Source organism: Artibeus jamaicensis, unplaced genomic scaffold (genome assembly GCF_021234435.1).
Source record: "Artibeus jamaicensis isolate MK-2021 breed Jamaican fruit bat unplaced genomic scaffold, CSHL_Jam_final contig_354, whole genome shotgun sequence".
In the NCBI taxonomy this organism is placed as follows: domain Eukaryota; kingdom Metazoa; phylum Chordata; class Mammalia; order Chiroptera; family Phyllostomidae; genus Artibeus; species Artibeus jamaicensis.
This window is the reverse complement of record NW_026521803.1, coordinates 10,883,399-10,908,918: the sequence shown is the minus strand read 5'-3', so window position 1 is coordinate 10,908,918 and position 25,520 is coordinate 10,883,399. Positions and strand designations below refer to the sequence as shown.

Below are 25,520 nucleotides of genomic sequence, written 5' to 3'. Positions count from 1 at the left end.
ATCCCCAATCAAAAAGTTCACATTTGCTCTGACAACATAATTTGTTACTTTGTTCCTGCTTTATCTCTTTCTTTGGCGCAGCCCTCTTAGCAGAGAGATGTTACTTTCCTTCGAGTTGGCTGCTGTCCTTTTTGTTCTTCCAAGTATCAGGGTGGGATCAGAAGGGAACCTAAGAAGAGCCCGCCTTTTCCTTTCATTCAGGAACAGACAGAAATGCGGAGCTTATGATTTGACGAAGCAAATAAGCTATAAATTGTGAGCGGATACCACAATCTCATTTCACCCAAAGACCTGGTTTTCACCCAGAGCATGTGTAGGTGGAAAGAAAAGACACGTGGTGACAAAGAAAACACGTGAACTCTAGAAGAAAACTGGGTTAGAGTATCGGGTCTGTGTGATACGCAGGTCACTTAACATTTCTGGCTTGAGTTGTGTCATCTGGGAAAGGGGTGTGTGCAGAACAAAAGCCGTAATGTCTGTAATGAAGGCCCTCAACAGATAGCAGTTCCTCTCCCCTTTTTGTCTTGCCTTCCCAAAGACCTGGACTATAAGACACAGTGTATTCATGCATTGACTTTATGTGCATAGCTTTCTGCCAGATTCCTTTGCTCTTAAGGGCTTCTGGTAGTTTTGTATTTCTGGCTTAGGGGAGGCACATGGAATGCTTACTCAAGAATCCAACAGTACCCCGGCTGGTGTAGCTCAGTGGACTACGAGCTCAGGACTGCGAACCAAAAGGTTGCCGGTTTGGTTCCCAGTCAGGGCACGTGCCTGGGTTGCTGAGCACGTCCCCCATATCGGGTACGAGAGAGGCAACCACACATTAACATTTCTCTCCCTGTCTTTCTCCTTCCCTTCCCCGGTCTCTAAAAATAAATAAATAAAATCTTTTTTTTAAGTTTAAAAAAATGAACCCAACAGTCATGTAGATTCCTCCAGAGTGGAGAGAGGTTGCCTCCTGTATAACAGCCAAAGCCTAGCCATCTTGAACACCATAGTTCCTGCTTGACTTCGAAGGGCTCTCTGGTGCTTTCTTCCCTGTTAGATGGCCAGGCAGTGTTGGATAGTAGATAGTGCTCAGGAAGAAGAGCCAGCAGGCCAGTCCCCCCGCCACCCACTTGGCTAAGTGGACATGAGCTCAAGTCATGTCTCTTTGCTCAACCTCAGTTCCTTGGTTACTTATATTAAATCGAGGCATTGAAACTGTGTCTGAGGCCCTTCTAGGCCAAAATTATTATCATTTCAAAAGTATGAAAGCTATTTCACATGCAGATATTATTTTTTGATGAAACATTGTCTTTTCATTGGCTTAAAGACAATCCACAGACTTCTAAGCTAATGCTTTATCTGTACAATCGGCTCCTTTAGTCCCGCTTTTCCTGGGCCATCTCCCCCCAACCCCCACCCCCCACTCTTTCTGAGAGAATGCGAGAGGCGGCTTTCCCAGCAGCTCGCTCATTTCCCTGGTTTCACACTACTGTTTAATGACCCGTTTCTCGTGTGCCACCCCTCTCATCTACTGAAAGATAGGTACAAATTGTGCCTATAAAATTAGAATGTGACTCGGGTTATCTTTATTTTTTTAAGGATTTTGAATCTCTAAATATCTTCCTAATATCTATTTTCCTTCGCAAATTCTTCGGCCTGGGTTGAGCCCCCCGACCCCCGGTGTCTGAGGTCTCGGAGGGAGGAGGTGCCTGCCGTGGGCTCAGTTGTTGTCAGTGCAGAGGAGATGAAGCCCCCGGAGGTGGCAGCCCCTGGCTGATCGTCATGTGACCTGCATGAGCGAGGCTGGGTCGCTGGCTCCTGGCCTCTCAGAAAGGCCTTGGCACTCTTTTGTGTCTGATTGTAGCAGAGGGACCCTCCACCAGAGGGTGAAGCTGTCTGCGTGGAAGTAAGTCCTTAAGAAGAGGGGCCTGAAACATCGATCACTTCTAAAATGGAGTCAAACAAGGGCTCCTAGAACGGAAAATCCTAAACACTCCCATTAACAGAGAAGAACTTTTTAAATATATATATATATATTTTATTGATTATGTCATTACAGTTGTTCTATTTTCCCTCCTTCATTCCCCTCCACCCTGCACACCCCTTCCCCCACCATTCCCTCCCTTTAGTTGATGACCACGTGTCTCAAGTTCTTTAGAATCTATATTTCCCATACTATTCTTACCCTCCCCCCTATCTATTTTCTACCTATCGTCTATGCTACTTATTTTCTGTACCTCAGAGAAGGACTTTTTAAATGCTTATAATGAAATGCGAAGTGTGGAGAATACTGTGAGCTTGGGGTCAGATGTCCTCAGGGTCGAGCCCTGACTTTGCCTCCTGTAGCAAACACGTGGCAGGTCTTTTACCATCTCCGGGACTCATTTCCTCATCTGTTTGATGAAGAGATTGGCTCGATGTCTGTCCCAGTTCTCCCGCAATGAGTTTGAGGCTTGCTGCTGGGGTTTATGAGATGCGTGTGCACATGCGCACTGTCATCCGTCTGCCGGTTTCTAACGGGGTGGGGAACAGGACGGGAAGAACGAGGGGAATGGAGTTGATTTTCTGCTGGCACTTCCTCAGCCAGTCAGAACAGTCAGTTCCAATGAAACCCGCCAGACCACTCTTCATACCTGTGATTGTCTGCTTAGTGCAAGGTCTAAATGTGGTAATACAAATGAATTGGCCATTACCGGCGAGACAAATCCTGATAATGCAGTTAGGAAATGTCAGAGGAATCCTCCAAAGAAACAAGAGCGAAGCTTGCAGGGGCAGCCTGATTCCAAAGGTTCTGATTCTAACAGAAGAAGAAACCTTTGCCCGAGGTAATACTATGGGGCAGGACTTAAAGGAGGCTTCTCCATCACTTAGAGTTGCTAGACTGTCATTTTTTATTTATTTTTGTTTTTTGGTGGGATGGTGGTTTTAAAACGAAAGCACTTTGCGCTCAAAAAAGCCATGCTGCACACCGTCATTCTTAAACACTGTTTCGGCAAGCAAAGGAGTTTTCGGTGAGGATATTTTCGAGACCACTTAAAAGATTTTGGCTGTTTTAGGAAGACACAACCTTTCCATGAAATCTCAAAAGCACCAGAAAGGGAATATTTGTTTTTATAAATGTAATTAGTTTTGGATTGGGCTGTGGTGTGGGGTGATTTAACCTGGGAGTCAGGGGAAGACAAGGAAGATCCTTCTGGGAAGTCGGAGGTCCTAGCAGCAGGACCTGGGCCTCCCTAATTTTCACCAAGATGGTTGGCATCCCTTCCACCCACGCCCCTCCCCTCAGTCCAATGACCACGTCCTAGGCTTCACTGGTCTGCGCTAGTGGTGTCCTGTTTGCTTTCACAATGAAGTTGGTATTGGGAGTTTCTACTTGAAATGGAACATTGTGGGCTGACCCATTGGTGCAGATTGGTGTTTCAACATGATCTACTAATATCAAATATTTTTATTTTTTTTCATTAGACCTGAAATCAAGGGATCTGGGGTCTAGTGCCCATGGCTCTGTAGTCCGTGTGTGACAGGAGAAGCACTGTCACTAGTGGTTAAGGACACAGACTATTGAGTCAAAAATGCCTAGACCCACATCGTTCCTCTGACCTCCTCAGGTGTGGCCTTAGGTGAGCTTCTCCAAACCTGAGCTTCTCCTTACATGAAAATAATAACAGTGGTCATTGTTAATAATAATACCTCAGGCAGCTTTTGTGACAATAAAATGAAGTCATGTATGAAAGTCCCCAGAGCAGTGCCTACCAGAGAAATTACCTAGCCAGTGTTAGATTTATTGTAGTTGTTGTATTGTTGATACTTAGCCTCTCTGGCACTTTGTTTTCTTAACTGATGAATGAAAGGATTGAACTAAGTGATTTGAAGATTCCTGCATCTCCAAAGTTTATTAAATTATTGATGTAAAATATTGACTATATGGAAGTATTTTAAACATATTGACATGAACATAATTTTAACAAATCGTGCTCTCCTTGCTGCATTTACTGTATAGAAATGAGAATTTTCTTTCTGAGGAGACTGACTGTATATCCAGAAAAAGAGAATACTGGGAACCTTACAAATTTTTTTATATCATTAAGAAATTCATGGTTCCTGTGTTTTAAAAAAAATCTTGTTTATTTATATGAAAGAAAAAAAAGGAAAATTTCTGTCTACTTTAATTTTCTCTGATTTTTCGTTGAGTAGCAATAATATATTTTATCTTGTATAATCTTTCAAAACCCTTCACATTTTTAACAAGATCCTACAGCTGTTTATATGTTCTACTGAAATATAATATTGACTAACCTGACATACATATATTAAACAGCGACCAAGAAGTAAAGGGTATTGTTTTAGTATATAAATCAAAAATAATACAGCAACTGGTCTTTCAGTGATTAAAGCTGCCTTTCCCTTTAATAACTCTCCTAAGAAACAGGAAATGTAATTTCCCTACACCTTTCCTGGGGCTCTCCAATCAGCTAGTTCCTCTGGGGGTTTTCTACTGTATATTCCTTCATCAACATGGAGTCCCCCAAGGGGCCCACACACACTCTGTTAAAATTAGCTGTGTTCCACATTAGTGACAGGAGCTGAGTATTCCTCAGAGGGGTACACAGTTGTATGGTGCTGCTTCCTGTTTGAGCAAAATCATATCTTTAATTGCAGAGAATTTTTTTCATTACCTGTTAATTGATAAATCATGCTTGCTCCTGCTGCTGTAGCTTGTGCAGCAAACCTGATCGCTAGGCAGTCTCTGGCCCAACCCCAACCCCCATTGTCCTTCCACCCCAAACAAAAAGGATAAGAAGCATCCTGGCCACAGAGAAGACAAGCAGATTGGATCCCTGAGCAGTCGCTTCAAGAGGCTGCATAAAGATGATATTTTATATACATATATGTATGTATGTATGTATATATGTATATACATATACACACACACATATATATATAAAATAAGATTAAATAAGCCATTCAAAATACCTCTCTTTCCTATCCCCCTCCTTTTGTCATTCTTGTCCTTTTATTCATGTTTTTAATCTGAGTAGCAAGAGGCCACTGTCTTGGGAAGAACAGTAAAAATCCTGAGTGTAGTGAAATAATTTAGCTGATAATTCCCCACTGGATAATTTTCTGCACTTCCTGCTAGCTGACCTTGTGGACTCCTGTCAGGTTGCTAAGGGAAATCCAGCAGGACTCCAGCTCTGTTCCTTTACTTGTAAGAAGTACTGCAGGATAGAGCAGTGTGTTTGTGGCAGCTTAGTTATGGGGCTGCACGTTCAGTGCTGCCAACAGCACCAGGCACTCCCTCTTCACCACTTGCTCGGGCCTCCCCCCACCCTTCTTCCAATGATAGCTGTAAGATGAAGAAATTGCCTAAAACTGTTGAACTGGAATTGTAAGCTTGATGGATGTCATCAAAATGTGGCTTGATCCCTTGGGGCGTGGCCAGGGAGAGGAGGCTGGCCAAGCTGATGACATCTAATGGAATGCAGAGCCTTTTATCTTGGAGATGTCAATCTTACTGCAGATCAGGTTGAGTGAAAACCTGCAACCACTGCACTGCAGGCTGTTTTCAGAGTTAGAATGCACACAGCCCTGCTCCCCATCTGAAGTCCTCTTCCCAAATCCTGTCTTTCTGGGCTCAATCAGTTGCAGTCTGGGCAGACAGATGAAGGCAGAGGAAGCAGATGGGGATATTGTCTTTATCATGACGTTCACAGACCAGGCAAAAGTTACCCTGCTCATTATGAATGGGACGTAATACACCATTGATTTGTGTCCAAGTAATTCCCAGGTAATTATAGGCCATCGATCTAACTAAGCAGGAGCTATGGCGGTCGCATTCTGCAAACCTCATGTTGCCTCACACCTGGCAACCGCAGCGCCATTGCATTTAAAGATGTAGAACACTTTCTTCCCTCAGCTTCCTTTGGCCCCAGGGATAGGTGGAGACGTGGATGGCTCCAGAAATCTTTGGGAAATGTGCTGGACACCGTTTGCAGTCTGTCTGCTAGCCTCGTTCTGTAAAGTGTCCTCAGATGATATACACAAGGTAAGGCAGCTTCCTGTGAGTAGCTGCTGCTTATAGGCCGCCAACAACAAGACAGGAATTGCATCAGCTGGCTGGTTTTGTGTCTCAGCTGTCACCAAAGGAGTGTAGTAATATTCTTGATTAAATGTCATTACTCTGTGGCACAAAAATGGGAACACTGACATGGTTTTGGATCCGTTCCTGTTAAAATTCAGCGCTAGTAGCAAATTATGTCTGCTATGGATTAAACACTGCTATTTTTGAGCTATATTCTATTGGAGGCTCAGAATTTTTATCAATAAGTCTACATTTTAAACCCATTGATTCCCTTAGGTCTTTAACTGAAGTATTAAAAAAAGACCCTAAGTAATAGAACATAGAAAACTATTGTTCAGCCAGCAGCTGCTATCAACACAAAATAATATAGTTAATGTCTCAGATTAAAATAAATTGATTCTAAAGGTTGTTTAGGTAACAGTAGATAAAACTATAGTGTGAGAAAGTAAAGTTTACTTTTAGAGGCATTTGATGTCTATGCCTTTACCTGATTACCAGATAGTCAGAGAGTATAGCAATATAGACATGTTTAGACAAGATATATTGTCCTTTACCTATGAAAATGTGTTATTTGTCTCATGTTATCTTCTGGTGGCCTTACATGTCTATAATAGGCGGCTGTAAATCTGTAATTTTGTGAAACAGCAAAAACTGTGGACTAAAGGAATTTTAGAAGTCAATTCTAAGGAAATAGTAACATTGTTATTTCTCTTTGCCAGAATTAGAACTGTGTCATTGCTGAATCTCAGTCTCAAGAAAACAAACTATAAAACCTGATCATTTGCCTACTTCCAGTTCCTTTAGCTGATTACAAGCTTGTAGCCAGATGGGAGCAAACACATAATGAAGAAAGACATTTGACTCTTCACCACAAATGTACATAGAATCTATATTATGACCATGTTAATACATCTACCTAGATTAGTATAATAAATTAGATTGTATTTTACATCACTGGTAGATGGTATTATTTATTAAGCTCTGCCTGGAGAACTTAAAACGGAATACAAGGTCTGCCCAGAAAGTATCCAGCCATGTAATATGAAAAAGAGGCATTTATTGAAGATACAAGAAACATTGTATAATATAGGGCAATGACTCCTCAGTCCCCTTCAAAGTAGGCACCTTGGGACCTCACAGAGTTCTCCCAGCATTTCTTCCACTGTTCAAAACACTGCAAAATTCTTTATTGGAATCGCCATCATCTGCCCTGTCATATTTTCCTAAATCTCATCCAGGGCCTGAAATCTCTTCCCTTTCAAAGGTGGTTTTAGTTTTGGGAAAAGCCAGAAGTTGCAGGGAACCAAATCTGGTCTGAGTCACCTGGGAGATTTGATGTTTTGCCAAAAAACTGCACAAAACGTGATGCATAAGCAGGCGCACTGTCATGAGAAAGCTGCCAATCACCAGGTGCCCATAGCTGCAGCCTTCTGAATCATCCGAATAGTTTCTGCACAGGAATGTTCAAGCTTAACTCAAAATTTTATAAAGATTTGTTGCTCTACTCGCTCAGTCATTTTGAATGTGATAGCCACACAGTACACATGCTCACTCAACGAAGGCTCCCTCCCCCACTGACTAGTACAGTGAAGTTGTCATTGTTCACACATGCGCATTCCAGTCCACTCTCCTTGGCTGCCAGGTTGCATTGATGTCGCACAAACCATTCTCATGATATTAACAGTGGCTGGAGTTTTTCTGGACAGACCTGGTATGTGAAGCTGCTTCTTCAGTTACAGAAGCTGTGTCCACTGACCTGGCATCTGGTAGATGACGTGACATCCCTTTCTAAGCACAAATTGTGAAACATGAAAACAAAGCTTATCTAAAGGGCCAGCACACCTTTTGCTCTGAGAGCTCGGTTGGTGCTGTGTGCGTGTCCCACTCGACTAGCTGGCTCTCTCATGCTGGGGCGGACGGCAGAATGTGTACTCCCATTTGGCATCTGTATGTTTCCAGATCAGGGCTTTGTCTCCTCTTGCTAGATAAGTTGAAACATTGACAGGCAGTGTGTTCCTTTTTTTCCCTTTTATTACTGTAATTTATAAGATATTTTAGCTAACAGGAGAACGGCCCAAGGGGGCATTCTCATGTTAATTACCAAATGTGGGCTTGTCAAAATCAAATAGCTCGAGGAATAATGCAAGTAGCTCTGCATCATTATATTGTTTGGCCCTCAACCCAATATTAGCTACTTTTGAAAATCTGGGTTTATTAGGCTTTTAAATTTAAAAGAAGAATCACTACTGGGGGCCTTCAGAAGAATCTGAGGCACAGTCAGTAGCTCAAGAGTTTAATGTAAATGACATTAAAAAATAGTTTCATATAACAGTCTCAGGGAAACATAAAATAAAACAAAAAAAAACCTGTGCCTGAAATTAAAGTATTTATTTTTTATCATTACTAGCACTCTGAAATTGGAGATAGTTTTTAATACATAATTATTTTAGGAGAGTGCAGCTGCTCTTTTTATTCCTAAACATCATACCTTGTAGTGTGACTACCAAGCTGGTGAATGTAAAAAACTGAAAAAGAAGTTAGAAAACACTGCTACATAGAAACATAACATTGTCTGTTGAGTGACGTGTCCTCAAAGCTATTCGTACATTTGTAGTTTGGGATAAAGTGATCAGGCTTCCTCGGTATCCTCTTTTTTCCTGCCTTTGAGAACGCTTGCATTTTTAAGCCCCGAATCTTAGGTAAGGAGGCAAATAAATATTTGTTTCTTTAAAAATACTCTCCAACTTCTGCCATGCTCTTAGCTGGACACAGGAGTGAAGGTGGATGGAATTGGTGACGTGTCAGTGAAGGACGTTAGTAAGCGGCTGGTGGCGCCAACAGGAGGTTGAAAGTAAGATTTGCTGCACTAAACCCCAGGGCAGATAATCCGCTGGGGGGTGTTCGAGAGTTCACTGTAGGTACAAGTGAGAATTCCTTGTTTGAGCGTTCTTTTCTTTTCATTTGGGCCTAGTGTTCCACTGTGTGAGTGTCCTACGGTACGTGTTTTGTTTGTTCACCTACTGCCATGCCTCTCTGTCACTTCTGAGTTCTGGCAACTATGAATAACGCTGCTATAAGCATCCGTGCACAGGTGCGCACTTAAAATGGACACTTATTTTCTTAATGCAATAAATTGCATTTCCAAATGCTTGGAAATTGGAAATTGATGCATTGGAATTGATGTTTTTCCAAAAATCAAATTTCTGAAGATAAAACATTTGCTGACTCCTTTCTAAGTCATTTTGGATCTTGCCCTAAATTGGCCTTTTTTTCTAAAATATTTTTGTGTTTGTGTTTGGCCAGGTTTCTTAAATTTCTCTGTTTTCCTCAGTTTTCTTTTTTTTTAAGAAGGAATAATAATAGTATCTGACTCATAAAGTTATTATTTTTGCTGTTTCAGTGAGTCAATATGTAAAGGATATAGAGCAAGGCCTGTCATGCAGTAAATGCTTAAAAAAAGTGAGCCATTGTTGTAATCAAGGTTGTTAACCTGCTGGAGGGTCTCCAGCCCTCCTTTTTTCTATTAAAAAAAAGTTGTATTGTTGTTCAGTTACCACTGTCCCGATTTTCCCCCGTTGCTCTCCCCTGCCCCATCCCCACCCTCCCATAGTCAGTCCCCTCCCTGTGGTCCATGTCCCTGGGTCCTTTATGCATGTTCCTTGAGACCCTTCTCCTTCTTTCCCCCATTATCCTCTCCCCCCACCCCTTTGGTCACTGTCAGTTTGCCCTTCATTTCCATGTCTCTGGTTCCATTTTGCTCGCTCATTTTGCTCATTAGGTTCCACTTGCAGGTGAGATCATACGGTATTCATCTTTCACTGCCAATCGTCCTTATCACACTCTGTATCTCATCCCACCTCCATCAGAGCAAAGTCTAAACTCCTATTCCAGAGTGCAGCCCCTTACCAGGCCTTTGCTGCTATTGTGTGGTTGCTATATCTACTCATGCAAAAATCGCCCTTTTGCTTCAAACTGATGGCTCAGCTCTCCCAAGTATAGTTTCCATGTTGTTCTTCCTCTGTGAGTGCTCCCCCAGCCCTCTCTCTCTGTGAGGCTATGTCATGCCTTTGTATTTAAAGTAAGCATAGCTTTTCAACATTTGTCACTCTGAGCTTTAGTAAAGTGTTCCCTACCAACAGTGCAGACCCACGGTGTTTGTAGATCTGGAACAGACCCCATGAGTCACTTGACCCAAATGAATTAAATGAGCTCTGGAGAGGTCAGATGGCTTATCCAAGTTTACGCCGCTGAAAGCTGTCAGAGCGGGATGGATGCACTTTCCGGCAATGCCAAAGAATATGAGTGCAGCAGTTACTGTCATTTAATGCTTTGTTTTTATTTATACTTTCGTGTGACTTCCAAACATGCACTGGTCACTGTAGGTGTTAGGACTAAAATTTCCTCCTGATTTCCAAAATTAATCTTATTGGACTTGTTTCCCATAAAGGAAAATTTCAAAGTATAAAAAGACTTTCATTCATTTGGACGGATGTTTCCAGAGTGTTTATACGTGGCTCCTCTTTAGCCATTTAATAATCCATGGGAAGCAAATGGCACTCATGCACTTTACTTACTCTATGAAAACAGATCTGCTTCTTCAGTTGAATCAAGATTTCTAAATAGCATACAGGTAAAGAAAAGGAAGTAAGTAGCTGTATAACTAATTGAAACTATAGAGGGAATAGACAAAGAGAACATAGTTATTAATAATCCCTCCATGTACATGGAAAGAACTATTCATTTGAGGAGCTAGAACACAAGACTATTGCTTTAATTGAATTTATAGCATTACTGTGTAGAGTCTAAGCATAATATCAACCACCTGACTTCACTAATGAATTTGCAACCTAAGAGCTGGGGAGGGGGGAGAAAGGGATGTTTTTCAGTCAATTTAATTGGCGCAAAAAAAATACTGAGATTGCTCGTGATACCTGGAAGTGGGTTCAGGGGTTCGACAGCAGGCTGCTGTGTGACTGGTGGTCAAACCCACTTTCAGGTGTTCAAGGTCATTAATCCCGTGAGGTGTCCTGGAGGAGTCTATTCTGTTTCTTGACGCTCTTCTTAGGATCCAAACCTTTAACTTTAAAAAATACATACAGTCAAAGATTACATTTGTGATGGCCACAAGGGGAGAGGGAACTAGCACAAAAATTGCATTAATGCCAAAAAGCTTATCACAACTAAAAATAAAATAGAATGACATAAGATAAAATACACTATTTTTAAATGCTGCTCTTAAGCAGTGGTCAAACACTTGCAAAAATACGGGCTGATCTCCACCTTAATACTGAACATGCCAGCCGCTACCGAATATTGGGAAGTTTTTTCCTTAGAAACAAAAGCAAAACCACCGCCAATCTATTCCCTTCACTCATAATAACAAAATCTGTCCTGGGAATTTCCCTTGAGAACATTTATGACACCATTTTACACACACACACCCATATTGGTTTTGCCCAAATCCATTTTTTGGGTCAGTTTTATAGTAAATTAGTAAAAGCAGAATCTACTAATTGGATGCCACATAGCAAACGGGATGATTGACACAATCTTATCAACGTGTGACCAGATTTGTTGTGCCCATGTGGACACATACTCACAAAAGGCCTGTATTTAAAAAGTACACTGATTATTGTTTGATTTTAGGAAGAGCGGTTGAACCACAAATTGAATTTAAGGTATGTCTTGATGTCTCTTAGTGTTGTACCAAATTTCCTCAACATGAATAGGCTCTTTTGAAATTTATTGTTAATCAAACAGTTCTACAAACTGAAAACTGTAAAATGCCAAACTCTTCAGCAGAATCAGACACATCATTTCATTCAATCAATAAATTAGATAAATACTAAGACTAATGTTCAACGATGGATTATTGTCTACATAGTCCCTTGTGGCTAGTTAAGATTCAATTTTCATTGTAAATAAAAAACAGCAGAAAACCCACCCCTCCCCTCGAGGTATACAAACTGCTGGTTTTATGAGATCAAATGTTATATTGTATATGAACTCATGTCTCAGGCAGATACCATCTGCTGTGTGCACACTCTTCGGATGCTAATGGTAGGCACATAGTGTCCACTCACTGATGCCACTTTGGCGTATATACAGTGCTCATAAATGGTGTCCAGGAAACTTGGGCTGACTGATTTAACATAATGCCATAAGAGAAAATGTGATAAGCAATATAACACTACCCAAAATATACCTACCTGTTATGGTGATTATAGCTTGGCTTTAAATAACTTAAAGGATTTCACATACATCTTTCTAACACTTACAATTCAAAAATTAGAGCTTCAGAAGCTGTATTAACACTGTGGTTAGTGTATTTGACACAGATATTTATTTACAACAAAATATTTCTTCTTATTTGATATAGCTTCGATGGATGGAATTTTTTCTAGTTAAGAGTAGTGTCAGCATCATTAAGTCATTTATTGATCCCTGCAATTGAAAATGAGATCAAAGTAGCTTAGCAAATAAGAATCCTCTGTACAAAAGCAGAGAAGGAAAGGTAAGTGGGAATTAAGAAAAAGAAAAAGAGAAAAAGTTCAGTACCAACAAAATAAGCAATAAATAAAGGGTTGCTTTGAAATTTGCTCATAATCTACAAAGGGTGTCCCCATTCTTCACCTTTTGTCAATTCACCACACTGCTCATCAAAGGCACTTTGATTACCAGTGGTTTACTAACCTAGTACTACCTGGTTTCTGAAGCAAGGCCCAAGTGGCCAGCAAGCTGAAGAGAGAAAAAGAAGCCTTCCTTGAATGGATATTAAAAATAACACATAAATCCTGGCTTGTGAACTGTAAGGTTACCAGTTCGATTCCTGGTCGGGGCACATGCCTGGGTTGCCAGCCAGGTTCTTGGTTGGGGGGTCGAGCAAGAGGCAACTGACTGATATATCTGTCACGTATTAATGTTTCTCTTCCTCTCTGTGTCCCTCCCTTCCCATCCCTCTAGAAATAAATAAATAAAACCTTTTTTTAGTTTAAAAAATAACACATAAGAATTATAAGTTATTTTAGCTCCTCCCCACACTTAGTCATTTCACAGGTCTTGATGTTGATGGGTAAAAAAAGGAAAAGGAAAGGGAAGGAGAAAAAGATAATTACAAATGAAATAAAAGTCTAGAGATTCTTATCCTCCAACACTTATAATTAAAAGAAGCAGAGATTTAGAGACACCTAGAAAGCACTCTGTCCTCTTGTTTTCATGCGAAAGCTGAGATCCACAAAGGTTCCATGACACTCAATCCCCAAGCAGAGTTGGATGGCGGGGATACACATTTCTTTGCTCCCAACCCCTCATGTGTCCCTCTAAAAGACACTGAAATGACAATTTGTGAAAATAACAATTAATGGAGTGAATTTGAATTTCTTAAAAGGCGTAGAAGGGATCATTCATCAAAAAGTTAAAGAGGGGAGCAGTTCTGTCATGGATGGGTCTTTGAGGAGAGATGGAGTCATCATTCTCTGGTTTCTCTTCAAAATGCACAAATCATTCTTCACCTTTTACTAAAGTGAGATGGGGTCATCGAACCCTGCACCTCAAGAGTGCCTTCTGAGAAGACAGAATCACTAGTAATTAATTGTGGGATTAGTATTTCTTACAGAAAGCATATTAGGTCAAGTTTACATAAGAAAGAGTATTTTTATGAATGTTAATACATGCTGTAAGGTGCATTAGAGTCCCTTGTAAAATCAGTGTATACAGTCAGCGTCTGCTTCTTGCTCTGTCATGCATATAGGTGGGTTCAATGGACAGAGCCCAGAAATGTGATCCAGAAGACTTGCATCTCGGTTCCTTCCCTTAAACTAGTTCTGTGCATAACCCAAGTTCATCTCTGTCCCCCAAGGAATGAGGAGATCACAGGAAGATACTTCAGCCCTAAATTTTTTTACTTCGAGAATATTAATCTTAGTATTTACACCAAGCAATCAGGTTTTGTTATTATTGCAGCCTTGTCCTTTGCCCTCGAGGAAACTTCAATATTTTTTATCATTTCTGTGTTTTATTTTAAAACAGTCTTGGCTCATCATTTTAGCCTCCAGTGATATCATGGTGTGTGTGGGGTAAAAAAACTGCGCTTCACAGCAATGTGGTCTACAGACACATTTTTGAGGCAAAAAACAGTGTTTGCTTCTTCTGCCTCTTTGTCTTAAGTAGACCACAGTGCAAATGATTATTGTTCATCTCTCTAATTATCTTCCTAATTCCAAATGGAGGAAAATCTGGTTCATATCTTCAGTGATCAGTGTAATGATGACTATTTAGTAGAACTGGATTAAGAAGAAGTGGATAGAGTATCATCCTAAATGAAGTGCTTTATATTTGATCAAATCAAAACGCCCATGAATGCTTGAGTGTATGTGAATTACAACTTCCTAATTGAGCCAAGATTCATTTTCTATTCTTCAAGTTTATGCCTGTTTTTCTCCCCACTTCTGTTGTGAATTTTACTCTGCCTAGATGCTAGATACATTTGTATTTATAGAAATATTCTTGAGCTTTGTTCTGGGAAGCATTTAAGTTACTCGGTAATAATTTGAGCCTGTCAGGTCTTGCTTTTATTTATTCATTATTTTTTTGTGTGTATGGGACCAGAGCAACCTTTGATTTAGGATAATTTTTCCCACTACTGAGGTGGTACCTTTCTGAATACTCAGTGCAATGAAGATATTGAAGTTAGAGGGTTTTATGGGGACATGGCCTTGGGTGAGGTGTGGGGAATTTTCCCTCTGCTCCTCTCAGGAGGGATTTTCCCAGGCCTCAGGTAGCTTCTTCACATGCACCGACAAACACTCAGTCTAAGACTCAGGGAGAACCCCTGCAGATCCTGTCCTCTCTCCAGACAGTTCTCTCCTCTCTGGAGCTCTGCTTCCCTGGGCTTCCCCTCCCTACACTGGATCTGGAAACTCTCTAGACAGTAAGCTGGGCAACGGGGCGCTCACGTCATGTGTCTTCCATCCCTCAGGGACCACTCACTGTCTTGCACTGTCTCAAGTCCAGTGTCTCAAAAACAGTGTTTCATATATTGTGTCCATTTTTTCTTAGTTGTCTCAGGTAAGAAGGTAAATCTGGTTCTTGTGATTCTACTTTGGCCAGAGCAACTGCTAATGAAATGCTTATTGGTCATCATTTCCAGAGTTATAACAGGAAGATACAGTTCTCTAACTGGGGGAGGCAGATTGCAAGGCGAGATCTCAGATTATTTGACCCTCACCAGAAGAAAGTTCTGTTGCATCAGCCCAAGCCAAGCACTTGGGATGGCCAGGGGAGGGACACAGCGGTTCCTGTCATACTGTCATTGCAGTTACAAGCTCCTTCGTTCTTTAAAGCACTTCTATTCCGAACCTTTCAGGAATACTTTTTTTGCTTTCTTGGTAGAACTTCTTGAAACAGCATCCTCCAAAAACTTTCAGGGCCACTCCTGTTCATCCCCTGCCCTCCCCACCAATGGTGGGCAAGCCTGGGGTGCGGGCGGTAGTGGTCACTATACCCTTTACTTCCTACTTCCACACTTCCGTATACAGGTACTATTTTTCTAAGAATATTTAAAACTTTCCTTCTTTCTTGTCACCCTATTTTCTTTGGAGGGGAGGAGGAGGGTAAGTAAGAACAAATTTGCTAATGACATATGTACATGTAAATGTTTTTGCTCTGGGTTTTTTCTCCCAAAAGTTTTTGATCAAAATATGTATTGAACTTTACTACAGATGAAGCAGGGCTTGAGTGCATAGGTGACTGGTGGCCAAAATGCAGTTTCTTGCCACCTCACTGAAGAACAGCGGGTGTGTGCTGGACTGTCCTCACCTCTTACCGCATCTTACTGCATCTTACTTTTCCCGGTATCTCACTGCAGACCAGAGGGAAAAGGCCGCCTCGTGCGGAGACACGGCTCCAAAAGTGAGAAGAGGGCCCAAGGCGCCTGCGCACAGATCTGTTTTCAGTTCTGAAGAGGTCAATCTATTCATTATTAAATAGATGCAGGGATAAGAATAAAAAAGGGAGAGAGAGCCTAGTTAGTGTTCATTCCTTTTTTTTTTTAAACTATGAATGTCACCTTTAGAATATTAACATGATTGAATGAATTCATTCTGGATGTAAACCAATTCTATAAGTATTATAAGATCTTTGGCAGGTTTTGATATTAGAGTGATGCTGACCTTAGAAAATTTTTCTGAAAAGTTTGAGATTGGTTTTTTTTTTGGTTTGTGGGGTGTGTGTGTGTGTGTGTGTGTGTGTGTAATAAATGCTTGTTAGTATTCACCAGTGAAACCATCTGAGCCTGGAGTGAGTTTCTTTCCTTCCTCCCTTCCCTCCCTCCTCCCTTCCTTCCTGCTTCCTTTCATAATAAATTTAATTTCTTTAACAGACGAAAGGCCATTTAGATTATCTGTTGAATTTTGTGTCAGACTTTTTGGCACAAGGTTGTTTATCATATCCCCTTATTGTATTTTAAATATCTATGAGATCAAAGTAATAATCTTTCTTTTCTGATATTTGTCACTTGTGTTCTGTTTTCATCTTCAATGATGTAAAGAAGTTTTTCAATTCAGCGGGTCATCTTGAACAATCGAGTTATGACTTTATTAATTTTTACTATGATTTTTCTCTCGTTAATTTCTTGACTTCTTTTTATTATTTCCTTCCTCGTACTGTCTTGAGGTTTAATTTACTCTTCTTTTTTCTAGTTTCTTAAGGTAAAACTTAAGTCACTAGTTTTAGTCCCTTTTTTCCTTGCTAATGTAAGCATTTGGATAAGTAAATTCCATTCTGAGAAATGCTTTAGCTGCATCCCACAACTTTTGAAATGTTGAATTTTCAGTAGCCTTCAGTTCAAAATATATTTTGACTTCCCTTGTGATTTCTTTGAGACATGTATTATTCAGAAGTTTACTTTTAATTTCCAAACATTTTGGGATTTCCTAGATATCAAATGTTATTCATTTCTAATTTAATTGCATTGTGCTTAGATAGCATACTCTGTATCACTTCATTCTCTTAAATATATTGACACTTTTTGGGTGGGCGAACATATGGTCAGTCTCGGCGAGTGTTTCATGTGCACTTGAGAACAGTGTGCGTTCTGCAGATGTTGAGTATAATGTTCTATAGCTTCAATTAGGTCAAGGTGGTCGATAGTGTTGTTCAGATGCTTTATGTCTCTAGTGATTGGGGATGTAGTCATTCTATCAGTTGCTAAGAGAGATGTTCAAATATCCATCAGCGATTGTAAAATTGACTGTTTTTTCTTAAATTCTGTAAGTTTTTGCTTTATATATTTTGAAGCTCTTTTTAAGTGCATGGACATTTGTGACTGTTATTTCTTTCTGATCCATGACCTATTTTTCATTATGAAATATCCTTCATTATCTCTGGCAGTACTGCCTTGAACACTATTGATACAGCTAGTCTAACATTCTTGTGCCTATTCTGTGTATAGTATGTGTTCTTTCCATTTATTTACTTTCAACCTTGTAGTCTTTTAAAATATTTATTTATTTTTAGAGAGAGGGGAAAGGAGGGAGAAAGAGAGGGAGAGAAACATCAGTGTGTGGTTGCCTCTCATGCTTCCCATACTGGGGTCATGGCCCACGACCCAGGCATGTGCCCTGACTGTGGATCGAACCAGATACCCTTTGGTTCGCAGGCCAGCTCTCAGTCCACTGAGCCACACCAGCCAGGGCTCAACCTTTGTCTTCATATTCAAAGTGCATCTCTTGCAAACAGTATCTATTCGGAGCATTTTATTCATTCTGACAATCTCTGACTTTAATTAGTGTTCAGTCTATTATAATTTAATGTGATTATAAGTATGGTTAGGTTTAAGCCTGCCACTTCTTAGTTGTTGGCTGTTTTTCCTTTCTGTTCTTTTAATTATCTTTTCCCCTTTTCCTACTTACTTTTCGATTATTTACTTTTTTAAGAATTCTGTAGTAATATATCTCTATGCTTTTGATCTACCTCTTTGCTTTATTATTGTAGTGGTTCTAGGAATTACAATATGCATCCTTAAATTTTCCATTTGCCTAGAGTAAATATCTTACCACTTTATGTAAGATGTAGAAACTTCGTAATTGTACAGATCCACTTATGATACCAATTTCATATGTATTATATCAATATATATATCATAAACCCTATAACACAATGGTATAGTTTTGCTTTAAATAATCATATGTATGTTACAGAAATTAAAAGGCAAAGTTTTGTGTGTGTGTATACTAGACATTTACTATTTCTGATGCTCTTCATTCTTTTCTGAAGATCCAAGTCTCCAGCTGGTATAATTCTCCTTCAGCCTAAAGAAGCACATTTTGTAGTTCAGTTCATCTAGCAGCAAATTCTCTGTGTTCTTTATATAGAAATATTTTTATTCCACCATGCTTCCTGAAAGATATTTTGCTAACTATAGAATTATAGGTTGACAGTTTTTCCACACCCTCTTTGGTCCCTGAAAGGCATTGGTCCACTGTCTTCTGGACTCCACTGTTTATAGTGAGACCTCAGAGGTCACTTACATCATTGTTGCCCCTGTGTAGTATGTTTTTGTTGAGGTCGTTGTTGTTTGTTTGGTGCTTTTAAGATTTTTCCATTAATCTTGATTTTCAAGGATATGCTTATGTGGCTTTCTTATACTTCCACTTGGTGTTTGATGAACTTCTTAAATCTGTAGAGTTGTGTCTTGCACTAAATTTAGAAACATTTGCCTGTTATTTCTTAATCTGTTATTTTTTTTATCATTCTCCTGCTTTTATCCTTGGAACCACAATTATCCCTGGTGTTGACGTTGTCTGACAGATTCTTGAGGCTGTTCATTTCTTTCAGTAGTTTATTTGTTGTCCTTCAGAATAAGTCATTTCTTTGATTTATTGATTGATCCCTTTACATTCACGGACTTTTTCCTTAACCATGTCCATTATGATTTTAAGCCCATATAATGATTGTTTCATTTAATAAATTATAATTTTCAGCTCTGCAATTTCCATCTGGTGCTTTATAGATTCTTTTTCTCTGCTGTGATCTCCTGTGTTTTTATTCAGAAGGAGTATATTTTCCTTTATATCATTGAACATATTTATATTGGCTGCTTTAAAATCCTTGTATGCTAACATCTGAACTGAATTGATTGTTTTCTCTTAAAAATGGAGCACATTTTCCATTTTCTTTGTTTGCCAATAATTTTAAATTGTATCTTAGAAGAGTGAATATTATGTTTTAGATACTTTGGAGTCTATTATAGTCCTTCGGAGTGTGCTGATATTTTTGTTTTAGGAGGTAAGTAACTTGACTGAACTTAAACTACAGACTTTGTCTCTTGAACTGCAACTCAAATGTCAGTCCAGTTTTTTATTAAATTCTTAATTGAGCTGCTTACAGTTAGTCGGAAGTTAGCCAGAGATTTGGGCAGAGCTTTACACAAGACTGTACTTTTCCCATCCCTTCCAGGCTCTTTTCTCGCCAAGGTTTCAACCTTAATTTCTAGTGACTATGCTTGCTCAAAATTCTCCAAAACTACTGTAGTGTTCTATTAGACCATTAGCATCCATGTGCAGTTCAAATCTCTAAAAAATAGGAAATTCATTGTGTGTTATTCCCATCTTCCAAGTGGTGACTCCAGACACTCCTGCTTTTTTTTTTTTTATTTTTTTTTTTTTTTTTTTTTTTTATTTTATTTTTTCCCCCCCCCTTTGTTTTCGCGTGTTTTTTGCCCCTCCCTTCCCTTTTCCTCCCTTTTTATCTCCTTCTTCCAATTTTTGTTCATTTTTGCTTTATTGACATTCCAGTGCCTTCAGTTAGATTGGCTCTTTAATTTTGCCCAGAATTTATGCCTTATGCCCTGACTGGTGTGGCTCAGTGGATTGAGTGTCGTCCCACACACTAGAAGATAGCTGGTCAGGGCACATGCCCGGGTAGCGGGCCAGGTCCCTGGTTACAGGCGTGCGAGAGGCACCCAATCGATGTTTCTCACCCTCTCTTTCACTCTCCCTTTCTCTCTCTCTAAAAATAAATAAATCTTTTTTAAAAAGAATTTATGGTTTATGCCAATACAAAGTGGAACCCCCATCCCACATATTGTAGAAAATTTGTGTGGGGGGTGGTTCCTAAGAATGTAGATACTAATATACTCTAAATATCATTCTAAATTGAACTTTAAGGGTTGCCTTTTGTTCTGTTCTTTTATTTTTTTTGAATAATGTAGTTCCTGAAGTTTCCTCAATGGGAGTCTCAGTTCTCATGCAGTCCATTGTCTACTTCTCATCCACCCTCCAAGGAACCCATTTTCTCACTCTGGCCCCTCCACGTCCCCGCAGGCAACCCACTGCCTTCTTCTGCCCCTGGATTCTGTTCCAACAGTGGTGTCACTGAGCGTGGCCTCTGGGTGGTGCCTCTGCTACAGCCCTGTCCTCTCCACGGAGTGTGTGCAAGTCTCAGCAGCTGCGTCTGCAGGGCTCTGGTGCCTTTGGCGAAGATGACATTGTCATGTCTCCTCAGTCACTCGCTGCCCCTGGGTCAGCCTGGTCACTGAAAATTCCAGAATGAAAACATGGTGGTTCAAGTTTTTTTGGTCTTTTATGTTGGAGTCTTAGGCCGGGAAGGGTAGAGCATTTACTAAGGTCACCGTGGCAGGGAAAGTAAAGATCTTTGAAAACCCACCAGAGTCAGGCGCCCCCTGGCTACACGGGCACCAGGTTCTTGGCCTGCCCGCACTCCGCCAAGGCCCACTTCCCTGGGGAAGGCAGGAGACCTGGAAATACACGTTCTTCTTTAAGGGGCATTTTTCAGTATTTTCCTACTTCTGTTTTCTTAGGTTTATAATAATAATACAAAGAACACAGCTACCTCATATAAATATAATATGATTTAGTGATATGAAAATGGAATGTCCTATAATTCACCAAGAAGACAGATCCAAACATGCATATTTTGCTTTTATTTATTATTTGGAGAGCTTTTGTGATACTTTATGAATAGCAGGGTCTCATGATTCACAGCCTGCTATAGATGTAAGAGCCAACTAATGAAATGTGCCATTGATTTCCTTTTTCTGTCTTTATGACCCTATGTTAAATTTAAAGGGGAAAAGAGATACATTACATTCCAATTCTAATAATAGCCCCCAATGGGGACCAAGTGGCTAAGACAATGGGAAGAGAAACCGTTCAGCAGTAGGATCTGCCCTGAGACTAAATGAAGTGTGTCATGGTCACGTCATTTCCTGAAATGAAACATGGAAGGAAGTTGATTCCTTCTGGTCAGTCCCCAAAGAACACATGCCACACCCCCAAGTCATGTCCCCAGGTCGTAATTAGGTGTCACTCTCTATAGAGAGCTCTGGGTGACTGAAGAGGTAGTACTTTTGATGATCCCCAACTTTAGATTTCCCGGTATTCACATAGAAAGCAGATGCCTTCGCTGTCTGTTTTACTGTTTCATTGGCTTATACCGGGCGTTGAGTTCAGCCTTTCAGAATGAATAGGGCACCATTAGAATGCAGCCCATTTACTAATTAAAATAATGTTCAGAGGAAAAAATAAAACAAGTATTGAAAAAATGTGTTTCGCAAAGAAAAGAGTTAGGTAACTAACGCTTTTCACGAAAACCTGTGACATCACTGAGGTAATTCAAAGAAAAACCAGAGTACTTATAATTAATTGCATTAATCATGAAGACTAAATTTATCCTCAGCCTCTACAGTGTGCTAGGTATAGAGATGTTTACCCAGGAAGAAATCTAACATGGCATTCTTCTCTGCAGATGTAATTTTCACTTGACAGAGTGTCTGTTCGTTTGGGAGGTGTTTGCTTTTCATTTATCCACTTAGAGTTTTTTTATCCTTTTGGAAATTTATTGATTTGGTTTGTGAAATGCAGTCAGGAGAGAAAAGACTGATTTGTGATAGGTGAACTTCCTGAGCAAAATATTTTTCCTACCCACCTCTCTATTCTTTTCATCATTATCTTTTTTTTAGGTATTATGGTATATAACATTATATGAGTTTCAGATGTACAGCATAATGATGCCACAACTGTATATATTGTGAGATCATTATCTCTTATCAATTAGTCTGTGTAATGTAAAACACAGAAATCTGAGGCTTCATTAACCTCACAATTTGTCAACAAATTATCATTATAATCATAACACATATAGATCTTTCAATTTTACTTTTAGAGAATTGCATTTTGACCCCTTCTGTCAAAAGTGCGAATAGGATGAAATGCATGATCTTTGGGTATAAAAACGACATCCTCTTTCAGACACTGCAGACACTGGAAAGCAGTCAGCAAAGGTTTGCACTGTGGAAGCCATGTCCCGTCTTGCCAAAGGATAAATAAAGGGCACTCATTCATCAGCTCGCAAGCTGCCACCCCCTTTTCTTTTCCGCCAACCCCCACCTCTCCCTGAAGTTGGGAGGAGGGAGATTCTGAGTATTTTTGCCTATTTCTAGCAGAACTAGGCATGAACAATTAAATTCAGGGCTTCCCTGTGGTCTGTGAATAACAGTGCACAGTGCTAACCATCAGGGCACAAAGGCAGACAACTGAAAAAAAAAAGGCTTTTTTATTTTCTGTTTACCCTTCAGGACACTGTTTACCTTATCACTAAAGGGGAAGTTATCATCTCATCTCTTTTGGAAATTGTACTGGTTTTATGTCAGCCTGGGGTGAGGGGATTAATATAAGGCCCCTCTCCTTCCCTCACGCCCCTGACCCCGTGTCTGTGTCTCTGTGTGTGTGTCAGTCCCTCCGTCCGCCTGTCTGTCCCTGTCTCTCTCTCTGTCTCGGGCTTTGCTGTCCCTCGAGGGCACTCCCACTTCTTCATTCACCCCGCACGATCTCATGCTCTTTTCCTTGATTTTTCTGTCAAATCTTTTCCTTTCTCTCCACTTCAACCGGAATGATTTTTCCCCTTTTCTCCCTCTCTCTAAATTTACTTCACAGCAGATTGTCTTGTAGTAAATCACCAAAAACCCAAATAGCACTAAAGCATTCTGATACAACATTAGCATTTGCTTAACAAGCACAAGATAAACATTAAACAAAGAACTGCATTTCTTTATTAGAGGCTGCAAGATACATAATCCATGAGCACAAGAAACATGGGACCCAGTGGATATGCAGATGTGTGTTATTTCATTGGCGCTGGGCGGCCTTGTTAGAAAAGGTTTTCATCTGAAGGCTTGGGGGTGGATGGTTGGCTGTCCCTGGTGGGGCTGTAACTAGATACAGAGACTGTTGCAAGCTAGGCTGGGCTCCCTGGTGGACGTGCTGATTGGACAGCCTGAGGAAAACTTGGGAAGCATCGGGAAGTGAACTCAATCACCTTGGGGATGATAGGGTAGAACCAGATGAAGGCATTTGACTTCTTTTGTAACTCCCACTAAGGACAGATTGCCAGTGCGATCCAGCCTCCATAACTGCAAATCAGGCCCTTTCCCCTATGCCGATTTCATTAGAATGGCCAGCATGGTGCAAAGAGGAAAAGAAAAAAAAAGGTTAGACACAGTAATTTTACAGGCAGGCGGGTACAAAAAAAATCTGCATAATTAAGCAGTCAAGGCTGCTAATAGGGGAGTTTATATGCTCTGGGACCAGGCAAGGGCAGCACATATGGATATAGCACTGGATATTAAATCTACGGCATGCAGACTTACTTCAGGGCCCTCAGAGAAAAGGCTAATTATAGAGAGAGGAATTGTGTTTACTGGTCTGTCTTGGGCAAAGATGGTGAAAGAAGTGCAACCAAGTTTTGCAGTTAGACATGAACAGGCTGTTAATAGAGATATCAAAATATGTGCTGGTGGCTCCTTCCTACCTAATCAACACAAAATTACAGATTCTGCGAACACGCCCCCCCCCGCCCCACATTACCTACTATAGACAGAACACTCGGAGTGAAGTTTCATACATTAAGTGTAGGCATTATGTCAGGATGCACGGGATAGGGGTGTGTTTATTATTAAATTGCCACAATTTAATCTCAGCTGTGCTCTTTATCATCAATAAATTTTATTTAGCAGTTTAGCTAGCCCTGTTTAAAGATGTCAGTGCTTCTGGGCATGAGCTCAAAGTCGGCACTTAAATATAAATGGGGATTCTGAGTGGAGGATGCGGTGGGCAGGGGCAAGCCTTCCGAGAAAGGGTGTGTTTCTGGAAGGGGCGCTGATGGGTGGACATTAACATTTCATAATGCAGATCAAAGGTAAGGAAAAAACCCAGAGGCCCCTTTGTCACGGGCCCCTAATGACCGCCTCTGAGATGATTTCTCCAGATTATTAAAGAGATTCATTTCATATTTGTATGTATGTATGCATATACGTATACATTTATTTATTTATTTATTTAACTCCCTACGAAGACCATTTTCGGAAGAGGACAAGCGAGTGGGCCGTTTGCCCTGGGCCGGATATGCCGAGGCGTGCCCGGTGGTTTTGGGGAGCCAGGGCTCCCTGCAGCTTTCGTTTGCAGAGAAGCTGTCTGGACCTTTTGTCCTTTAGGGGAGCTTCCCCTGGGAAACAGCAGCCCTCGCCTGTTACAGATGTGCAGTGATGGGCTCCAGCCATTTTCCGGCCTGGTGTGCATTCCATTACTTTCCCTGGCCCCCGCCCGCCCGCCCGCCCGTCAAGGAGGGCCATGGAAGAATCCCCCAGCTCAGCTCAAGATGCACTAAAACCTGGGGCTTAGGAAAGTAAACAGCATCTGATCAGCCAGATATTGGGTCAGGCTCGCCTGACATCTGTGCTCTTCTTAGAGGCAGGGAATTCAGTGCCGATGAGAAGATCCAAGTCTGTGCCTCGGAAAGTGAGAGTGGCAGAAGCTAATGAATGGGCACTCCGGCCCCTTCAAATGAGGGAAAGCATCATGTTGGCTCAGAGGCTGCTGTGTGCCCCCCTTCTTGTCCGCTCAGGGATGCCCACCTGACCAGGGGGGTCCCTTTTCCTGAGAACAGCTGGTCAGACATAGCATTCAGTTAAGAGGATAAAGCTCTTGAGAGACTATTATCATGCATATACCCAAAGCAGATATTTCATGCTGAATTTCTAAAATGGATTTTCCCCCTGGCAACTGTTGCAAGTTATCTGGGCTTCTGAAATCAGACTGGTCCTCAGAAATTTTTCAAACTCATTGACTTTTGATATCTTCTGGTTTCTAGAGGTTACAATGAGGTGGCATTCTAAACAATGAAAATTGCAATTGCTCATAGGTTAGTAGGGACAGAGAGGCTCAAATGGAATGCAATACCATTGGGAGGACTTATTAAGACCATTCCTTTCACCCTGTTCTTTCTGCTTGAACTTAAAAGTGTAAATGAAAGTTTGTAGGGAGAACTCAGTGCAGGTGTGATCACACCAGGAAAATGGCAGCAGCCAAGTATAGACTGTGTAGGACAGGGCCTGGGGCCATTTCTCTGCCTCTCCGGGGAAAGGAAGTTGACCAGA

At 40.7% G+C, this 25,520-nt stretch overlaps 1 protein-coding gene across 3 annotated transcripts in view; it reads left to right on the top strand.

The window, feature by feature from the left end:
• The window catches only part of ZNF521 (zinc finger protein 521), a 283,177-nt gene that overhangs the window by 212,806 nt on the left and 44,851 nt on the right, over positions 1-25,520 (top strand). The window lies entirely within an intron of this gene.